The sequence below is a fragment of the Triticum urartu genome, chromosome 5, assembly GCF_003073215.2.
Source record: "Triticum urartu cultivar G1812 chromosome 5, Tu2.1, whole genome shotgun sequence".
Classification (NCBI taxonomy): domain Eukaryota; kingdom Viridiplantae; phylum Streptophyta; class Magnoliopsida; order Poales; family Poaceae; genus Triticum; species Triticum urartu.
In genome coordinates, this window is record NC_053026.1 from 224,623,835 (window position 1) to 224,634,051 (window position 10,217).

General features: G+C 48.6%; 1 long non-coding RNA gene across 1 annotated transcript; it reads right to left on the reverse strand.

Moving 5' to 3' along the window:
• Positions 1 to 5,376: 5,376 nt before the first annotated feature.
• On the reverse strand, positions 5,377 to 8,051 carry LOC125508460. Its single transcript, XR_007283503.1, has 3 exons — positions 7,619 to 8,051; positions 6,767 to 7,536; positions 5,377 to 6,630 (listed from the first exon to the last, which is right to left on the reverse strand). It is a non-coding gene; the product is annotated as an uncharacterized LOC125508460 (long non-coding RNA).
• Positions 8,052 to 10,217: the final 2,166 nt, after the last annotated feature.

The following is a 10,217-nucleotide window of genomic DNA, read 5'->3' on the forward strand; positions in this document are numbered from 1 at the left end:
CGGGGCCTCAGCTTTAGCCTTCTTGCCAGTACTAGGCGTACCCGAACCTTCAACAGTCATCACTGCCTTATCTCTCCGATTCTTACTGCGCTTCTTGCTCTTCTTCTGACTGGTTGGTTCATCATCATCTTCTGAATCAACATTGGTGCAACCTTCCTCTCCAGGCAACTTCCTTCCCTCCTCCATCCGAGCACACTTATCCACTAGTGTGTAAAGCTGCTTCACAGTTTTGGGCAACCGCACGTTCATCTTGCAACAGATACGACGGTTGCGCACATTGGATTGGAAGGCAGCTATTACAACTGCCGGATGGATATTTGGGATATTCCTATGAACTTTGCTGAATCTCTATAAATACTTACGGAGGGTTTCTCCTTCTTTCTGCTGGAGAAGCTGCAAATCGCTGGGCCTGCCGGGTTCCTGATGATCGCCGGTGAAAGCGCCAATGAACTCGTGGCACAGGTCAGCCCATGACGAAATGGAGTTCTCCGGTAGGTGCATCAGCCAAGACCTCACATTGGACTTGAGAGCCAAAGGGAAGTAGTTGGCGAACACCTTCTCATCTCTCCCCCCGGCAGCCTGAACAACGATGGTGTAGATGCTCAGGAACTCTGCCAGGTTCAGCCTTCCGTCGTACTTCTTAGGTATCTCTGGCTTGAATGTGCGAACGGACGACCAACGAACTTGCCGCAACTCTCGTATAAAGGCAGGGTAGCCAACCTCGAAAGGTAGGCACCCGCCAACACCGAGTGCAGGCTCGTCAACGCTGAGGTCGTCGTACCCATCGGTCCGGTGGAGGTTGTCACAGCGCTGCTGGATGACACGCGCGTCTCCCCTCCGACTATCCTCCGGGGCTCGACGTTGGCCTGTACATGCTCGAGGGTCAGAAGAGGCCATCGAGATGTTGTCGGGGTCTTGATTCTGTTGCGCTCGTACTGGCTGCCGCGGCGGAGATTGCACCATGGGGATGGCCCCTTCCGTGCTGTCAGAAGCGCGAGCTGTTGCTCTCACTTGGGGAGGTCGTGGCGGACCAGCTCGCCGTGAGCCCTCGGCTTCGGCGAAACCGAGTAGGCTTTGGATGGTGGAACGCCATTCGTCCAATTGCTCGGCGGGCGGCGAAAACCTCAACAATAGCTGAGCTCACACCATGGTCTCTGAAGCCGTACTTGGCATGGATGTTGATGAAGTCGATCGTACCGTCGCTCAGCTCCTGACGATGCCAGCAGTGGTAGCACTGCGCCCCCGCCGCTGCTACAGGGCAACTGCCTAGATGTGTTGCGGCGAAAGCGCTTGAGGGACAGTGGCTTCGTCAGGCGCAGCGGTTTGGTCAGCCCGCCCCGGGGGAGGTGCACGTGCTGCGACCGCGCCTGTGGTGGGGGCGACCGAAGGGTGGCGGTTCGTCCCGGTCTGAGCGCCGTTCCTGCAGCTGTGCCCGTCGGTGGGGGAGAGGGGCCCAGATGGAGTGACCCCCTCACCAGTACCTCAGGAGCGTGGCCATCGTGGTGCTGCTGATGTAGCTCTCCTCCAGCACCTCCTACTCCTGCGTCGGCCGCAGGGGAAATGGTGATGGCGCCGCCTGTTCCGACCACTTCCCTAGCAGCGTCTGCGCCCTCGTGCGCCTCCGCACCCCCCGCAGCGTTAGAGGCCGCGAGTGGCGGAGCCCTCGAGGTGGATGGATGAGCTGGAGGACCGGGCTTCTTCTTAGGCACCATGGTCAATGGCGTCGCCGAAGATGAAAATGGTGATGAAGATGACGCGCTGCGCACGCCTTCAGGTTCACGCAAGCGAGACCCCTACCTGGAATGCCAAAGATGTCGTGGGAAACCACGACCACCTGTGGGACCAGGAGGTCCCTTTTGGGTTCGGCAGGGGGTCGACGCGTCGCACAAAGAGCAGACGAGCGTGGGGGCAGTGTGGCAGAGATCACACAGGCGATTTACCAAGGTTCGTGCCGCCGTGAGGCGTAAAACCCTACTCTTGCTTTGGTGAATTGATGGTGGAAAAGGTGGTGGTGGACGTAGTACACTTTGTCCAGCAGGGGTTGCCTTAGGTAGCAACGAGTACGCGCGTATGGGGGTGTGAGTTATCCAACCTTCTAACCCTTTCTATGGTTGGTATGGGCCTCCTTTTATAGATCAAGGGGTAACCACAGTGGCAAAGTAGTCATTATGCACTGATAAGATAGCAAATAGTGCTATCATACCTAACTCCGCGGGCTGATAAGGTGCATTAAATGCACTACTTAACATCACATCGTGGGTTGCCAGCAAGCCTTGCCGGGCTATCTTGCCAACTCCGCGCCTGTTCTCTTGACACATCCCAAGACGGGTGTCATCTGTGGGTTTCTTCTGTAGGGAATGGCTGCCATGTGGCGAATGGCTGCCACTTAACTTCTTTGCGGCTTGACACCGCACTGATCGGTGACGTGTGTCGGATCACGGGTTCCGGCAAAACCCTCGAGGTTCGAACACTGGGGAGCGCGCGAAGGTTTTCTCCCTATCGATCCACGCCCTAGCTCTCTAAGATCTCGCGGACGAACTCGACGAACTCACAAGAAAAAGACACAAGATTTATACTGATTCGGGCCACCATTGTGGTGTAATACCCTACTCCAGTGTGGTGGTCGTGGATTGCCTCTTGGGCCGATGATGAACAGTACAAGGGGAAGAACAACCTCCTGAGGTTGAGGTGTTCTTGTGGTTGGCGAACTTGTGTGGGTGAGATGCCTCTGAATGAGTTCTCCCCCGTCGTCCTTCTTTTCTCTCTTTTTTCCTCTCTTCTGTGGTGGCTATTTCTACTTATATAGGCCCTGGTCCTCTCCCCAAATATTGAGCGGGAAGGGAGCCAACAATGGCCAATTTGAAAGGGGACAACTAGTACAGCTTATCCTGACAAAAGTAGTCTTTTCCTGCAAAAGGCTCTGGTGGTGACGCCATCTTGGGCTCCATGGCGACCTCCATCTTGCCGTCCTGCTGGTCTTGGTCTCGTTGCACTGATATGGAAACCTTTGCTTGATGCCTTGGTACTCCGCGCATGCGCTTGCCCCCTTGGCACCAAAGAGGAAACAAGGACGCTACGCGCGCTGGTGCCTGCCTGGCACCCGCCTGGTCTCGATCGTCATGGCTCACGTCACGAGGACCTCGCGAGGTTTGCCTTGCCTTGATCTCTCCGCCCCTCGTGAGCCTGCCTGGCGAGGCCGCTCCTGAGGAGGTCTTGCATCGTCCGCCTCACAAGGCTTGGCCCCTCACGAGGGTCTTGAATACCTCATCGATGAAGATGGGCCGTACAGACCTGCTAGCTCAGCCACACCGTGGGCCGCAGGCAGGCAAGTCTGGGGACCCCCATTCCTAGAACGCTGACAGTAGCCCCCGGGCCCAAGGCGCGCTCGGGCTTGGCTTCGAGGTGAAGCCAAAGGTCAAGCGCGAAGCACCGCAGGCCCCAAAAGCCTGCGACCTCGATTGACGCGTGGCGGTTGATTGGACGTGGGTGTCTCCGCTTCCCCACGCTGCCTCGGCAACTGCCCGACTTGACAAAAAGGCTGACACAGACAGTGCTTGCCTTCATTGCTTCTTCCTCGCCTTGCTCCAGACCCCCTTTCTCGCTCCTTGCTGCCAAACCTCCAGATCTGCTCCAACCTCGCTCCGCATCTGCGACCAATGGCGCCGCGCAAGGTCAAGTTCTCCTCGGCGCCGGCTTGGTTCGAGCCAGCCCTCGATTTGCCCAACGTCATGGAGAAGAACCTAGCCGCCACGCGCTTGCTGATGGCGGGGGAGAGCAATGAGAGGGGGAAGACGGAGCTCCGTCTTGCCTCCGACGAGCCAGAGCCTGAGGGAAGCACCTTCTTCCCTTTCTTCACGAGCAGCATCACCGCCGGGTTGGTTCCCCCTTTTCTAATTTCTTTTCAAGGTCCTCGACCACTTCGGGCTGCAAGCGCTACATCTCCATCCCAACTCCATTCTTCTCTTGTCTATCTTCACCTACTATTGTGAAGCGTACCTGGGCGTGATGCCGTCCGTGGCGCTGCTGCGCCACTTCTTCTTCCTCCGCCTCACCGGCGGCCATATCTCCGGGTGCGCCAACTTCATCGGGGCCGGCCAGGCCAACTCGATCTCGAACACCGGGAAGAGGGTTGACAACATCAATGCCAAATGGGTCATGATGAGTGCCAAGTTGTCAGGACCCCGATTCCAAGTCACATCGATCTAGCCGGTAACACCTCATATCACTTTGCGGCCTCACACGCGGTATTCCCACGGGTGTCGCCTTACCATGGCCCGGGACCGTTTGCGCCTTTTGGCTCACGTATATGATGGTGTCGCTAGCATCCATATGACGGAGAACCCGGGCCGACATGACTAGTCGTGAATCCAAAGTGGCACTAACTTACGGGGACATGCATACATGAATCAACATCGAGCATGTCGGTCAGCAGCGTGCGAATCCGGGCTGTAGCACTGGGCTAACAGGACTCCGGTGAACCGGGCTGTAGCAGGCTAGGCAGGACTCCAGATGTCACCGCGTGACATTTCCCCGAAGGGACAGACACAGGAACGAAGTGAATCACGTTGCAAATATTCATTAACTAATTATCATGATTAAGCCAACATTATTTGATTTATTAAAATTCCCCTAACCTAGTTAAAACTGAGCTGGCAACGGTTAATTGATACATTTTAATTTAAATAAATGTTTGGGCTTTCCGAATATTTCCAGAGCTTGTGTGTGGTCTTGATACATTGTCTAGTCACTACAACAAGAACCCCCTTAAGCAACGCATTGATGTGTGTCGTATGTCCATATAAGCGTTGCTAAGGTCTACACCAACGGATTTATATGCGTTGTCGTTGTGGCGTTGCAAAGGTCTACAACAACATATATAAATACGTTGGTAAGCAGCATGAATAATGTGTTGTAAGGCCTGCAAACGTAATAGAGCTAGAGCTTAACAACACTATGTATGCGTTGGTGGCTGCAGAAAAATATCCTTATAATTCCTAGAAGCATAGGCTTGGACAATTAAATTATTTTGCATATAAAAATTCTAAATTATTATGTAAATGTTGATAGTGCAATAGGAGACACAAAATATAATAATTAGAAAAGGTCACATATATTAAATCAACTCGGTTGCTTTACAAAGAGCATGATACAAAGATTAACAGTATGTGAAACTATCTAGTAGTTAGTCTGATTCTCAACCTTGCAATCAACATGTCAGCCATCTAAAACATAATGTTTGAACATGACCTGAATGACATTCTAATAACCTAATCTAAAACAAGTAGCCACCTTCGTGATTTTGCAACCAACTTTCCGAGCCATGCAATCATCGATTTATATTGGCAATTCTACAACAACAAAGAAATGGGGAAATAAGGTGCCAAAAAATAAAATCAAGGTAATAGGGCAGTAAAATTCAAACAAAGAGCAACATATGAAGCTTGAAGGCTATGTGATAGTTCATCTTGCTATATGTAGAATAGGTTTGTTTTAGTGGTTGTATCGACCAAGAATCAATTACCAAGTTCAACACCCTCAATTTTTGTTTTATATTCTAGGTCAGTGTACTTTGGAGTGTAGCAAGAGAAACATTCTTGTTTAGATTTCCCAAGCTAAGCAGGAACTACAATGAGCATTCATATTGCAAAATGAATGATCAATAATAAATTGTTGCTCAACCATGCATGTTGATTTCCAAACAGTAGATAAATGAGCATACCTTATTTAGATGGATGTTAGTTTGATGCTCGCATCTCCGTATCAAAGAGAAAGTTTCACTTCAGATACAATATGTTGCTTCACTAAAGACGTTAGTTCAAAGTTTTACTTCTCTGAACACCCAAGTCAAAGCAAGCACCAGAACAGAATAATCATTCCATCATCCAACATACGTCATCACCTGTGAAGGGATTTGATCTATCATAATTTGAACACTTCTTTACAGTCCCAGCCATAGCACTCAACTCTATAGACAGAGAAAAGAGAGCCTTATGAATAGACCATTCATATGTTAATTAGTTAATAAACACCTTACAAAGAATATAATGAAGGAGGTAAATGCCCAAAAAATATGTCCGCCGACAAATAGAGCATGCTTCATTGCAAACACAGATTTGAAGTTACCAAAATAGTGCATATATAAATGCAGAGATTTAAAATGTCCAGAAATACTTGAAGTTGATAGAAAATAATTCACACAAAGCTAAATCAGGTGGCTGTATTAAATGTTAACAAGTGTGTTTTCTAGTGATTTTCATTTAAATATATATATATATATGATTGACAACAATAGTAATCTGAGTGAATACAAAATCTTTTTCAACATGATTTTTTGAATTACACTGCAGATGATGTCACTTAAATCACCTACAGCTTTACAATCCAACATTATTCATGTTGTACCTCCTTCTACAGAAGTAGCCCGCTATATATGCCCTGAACTTTCTCCCAAATAGGGATGCAGGGCGGTGCCCGATCCGCCCCACTTCTAGTTCAAAATGAGAAAATTCTGTTTTAGCTTGATCAGAGTGCGTTAGAGTATTTTGCACTAGCTGGGCACTTTTCTGGGACTTCACGGCACGCCGCTCTGCACCCCTACTCCCAAAGATGAATATGTAAGAAATTTTTGTCCTGTAAAGAATGATGGATTCATTTCACAAGCACTTGCTAGCACATTTAAGTAGATTGAACAAAAACACCAATCTTTAAAAGTCCTAACAACAATATAAATTTGTAATGATATACCTTAAGTTTAAGGTTGACTCACATGAGTTGTGACGCCAGGTTCAAAGACTCTGAAGATCAACGCGTCGTGGAAGACGGTGCGCAGCAAACACACTATTGTGAAGACCAATGCTGCGGCGCTACACCAAGTGCTCCAGCGTTAGGCTGCTAGCAGCTGCTGCTATTACACTCTAGGATGACAGCCACAATCAAATCTGAACTGAAGTTACTATATCCAGCCGGTGAAAGTGCTGAACATGCATATACACATGTCATGATCTGATCGATTCATCGATCAAAATAAGCCAGCCACGATCGTACATGGGCTATTTCCTGCTGGCTTTGGGATTATCTAATTTCGTCCTAGTTCATTAACATATTGGATAATGAGTAATTAGCTGCGGCCAGCCGGTCATTAGCGTGTACATACACAACGGCGCAAGCCAACAACCACAACGGTGGATCAGGAATACTATAATACTTAAAGGAAATTGCTAGATGATTGGTATTTTTTTCTACAAGGTAGACACCTTAATCTTCACACAAAGTCGGTCATCAGCAGAACATATTAAAATGAAAATGCCCAAACAGCATACTTATTTTCCAGTCGCAGACCTTATCTTTTGTTGTCACCTTCCAAGGAAGGTATAAGATGAAATCCAGCATCTAACCAACGCAAGTAGAATCTCTGTTCAAAGGATTGGGAATATACAGGGTTCATCAACCAGCCACATATCACAAAGTAGTACCACATACCTACGAAAACACCCAAAATTGAAAGTCTCCATTTTAATAGCCAGCATGAGTGTTTGCCTGTCTCGCAAATACCAACAACCTAGGCTGATTGAGTGAACTGGCAGCAAGCAAAGAGAGAGGCGAGAGAATACAAAATTACCATGGCATTGAGGTTGGAGAAGTCCTTGGCGAGGATGTGGTACTGGCAGAATCGATGGACAAGCACGAACAAGCTGACGGCGGCTACGAGGATGGAGATGAAGGAGCTGCAGGTGGTCTTGCCTCCGATGAAGACTCTCCTGCTCCAGAAGGGTCCGCACCATCTAGTCCGGCAAGTCGCCGCCTCGCCGGGCGGTCGACATTGTCACGCTCCGTCGATGCCGCAGGGTTGGCGTTTGGGGGCGTATCCTAGATTGGTCTGGGTGGGAGTGGAGGGAGGTGCTGGAGAGATGGGGAAGTCCTCAACATCGAGATCACGGGGCGTAGTTGAGGCGGCGAGGACGGAGACGAACAGGAGGAATCTGGATCAGGGATCACACGATAGAACGAAGGTAGGTGGGGGCGACTTGTGCGGTGTGCCTACCTATCGGGAGGAAGTGGGTTGTTTCCTTTATTTTTATTTTGGAAAATGATATTTCCTTAATTGTCGTAGGGAGTGGTTAATAGTCATGGGAAGTGGTAGCGGCAATCCCAGCAACACATGGCTATTTCGTTGGAAGGTATGCGTAGTTAGAGAGGTTCGTGGTGTAGTGATCATACACACAATATACTCGATATGTGTAAATACAACATAGCATCACAACATAACTCTACGACTCAAAGTATTTATTCATTGGGCTTCGAGGAACGAGATATTACAAACATGGGTCTCATGACCCAACATTCAGAGCATACAAGTCAAAGCACACGCGGAAGCTTGACATGTGTGAGTACAGACATCTACAAATGAAAAAGACTGAGAAACCTGACTATCTACAAGATCCTGTCGAGGGCACAAGATCGTAGCTGAGGTATCAAGCTAAACGTCGAAGTCCACACAGAACTACTAGCGAGACTGAAGTCTCTCTGCAAAAACATAAAATAAGCAAACATGAGTACAAATGTACCCAGCAAGACTTACATCAGAACTAACTACATATGTATCAATATCAACAAAGGGGTGGTGGAGTTTGACTGCAGCAAGCCAGCTTTGGCTCAGTGGCTATCCTGAACTACGACTGCAAGTAACTCTTTTGAGGTGGCGCACACGAGTCCACATATTCACCATATCAATACACCACTATGGATCCGCTCCCGTCTCCCTACGAGAAGGTCACCCATAGTGTCGTGGTTTTGTCACGGCAGATGTCCTAGAGAAAGGACTTAGTCGTGGAGCCATCGCGACGGGTTAGCTTGAAGGGGTTAAAGCGGACACAGGGATGCAAGAGAGTTTATACTAGTTCGGCCCGATCGATGAAGGTAAAAGCCTACGTCTAGTTGTGATGGAATTGATGGGGTTTCGATGACTAGGGAGCAAACAAGCTTCGCCTATGTCTCGAGTTGTTGTCTGTCCTTGAACCGCCGCCGGGTCGTCCCCTTATATACACGGGTGACGTCCGTCGGTTCATAGAGTCCCAACATCGGTCCATATTCGTATCCGGGTTGGTCTCTCCTTATTCCTAACTTACAATACAAGTTTATATACAAATGTCGGTTTACGGCTACAAGTCTAAAACCGATCACGGGCCTTAGGCCCTTGTCTGTCTTCTTGGGCTTTAGTACTGTTGAATTACTGATGAAGTTGACCCGGCCCAGATATGCCGGTTTACGCCCAGCGGTAATATCCCCAACATTAGGCCCCAGATTGATTTGAACGGGTTCATGTCAATCCTTTAGGAAAACTTCATCTTCAACATCTTCTCATAAATTGGTAAACCGCCATGATGTCATCTTCTCTGATTGTTGTAAACCGGAGTGACGTCACCTGTCATAACGAATCTTATCCATTATGCTTCCTTGATTAATATATCTGCGGAAATCGAGGCAACAGCTCCATTTCGTGGCCCCTTGATTGTCGCGCCTGACACATGTCCTTTTGCCTTATAAATAGGACCGAAAGGTCATTTCCTTTCTCCCCTTCGTGCCTTTCTTCTTCGTCTTCCTCGCGTCGCCATCCTCGGAGCTCCGCCGCCGCCGTCAACTTCTGCACCAACCTTGGCCGCTGCATCAACCTGAACGCACCAAAGCACCGCGGCGACCTTCCGCGTCTTCCTCAACCCTGGTAAGCTTTCTGCTCTTCTCAATACAGATCTGTTCTAGGGTTTCATGTTCTTCTAGTGTTCATCGCCTGTTCCGTGTTCATACGATAGATCCTAGATGCATCTGTGAATCCTTGCTCTGTGTAGTGGTAGGTTTTAGCATCCGCCTTCAGTTTCATGCCTCAAGACCATAGATCTATATGTATCTCTGCCCATTGATTCAGTACTGTTCTTTTTTTGAACCTTGAATATTTTCCTTCCTTTCTGAACTTGCTTCAGATGCGTTGCTGTAGAGAAGTCTTGTGAAATCTGTTTCTGTAAATTTACTCATCTGCTTCAATGTTTAGGCCAGGCGGTTTAAATTTGTAGAAAAAATTGCCAAACCGGTATATACCATTAGTCCCCTTGTTGAACCGCCAGTTGTTGTTGCTTCATAAAACTCCGGTTTAGATAGATCTGTCTCCGGTATAACATTTTTTGAACCGGGATTATCTACCTTGTAGATTTCATCATGGCCAAGCA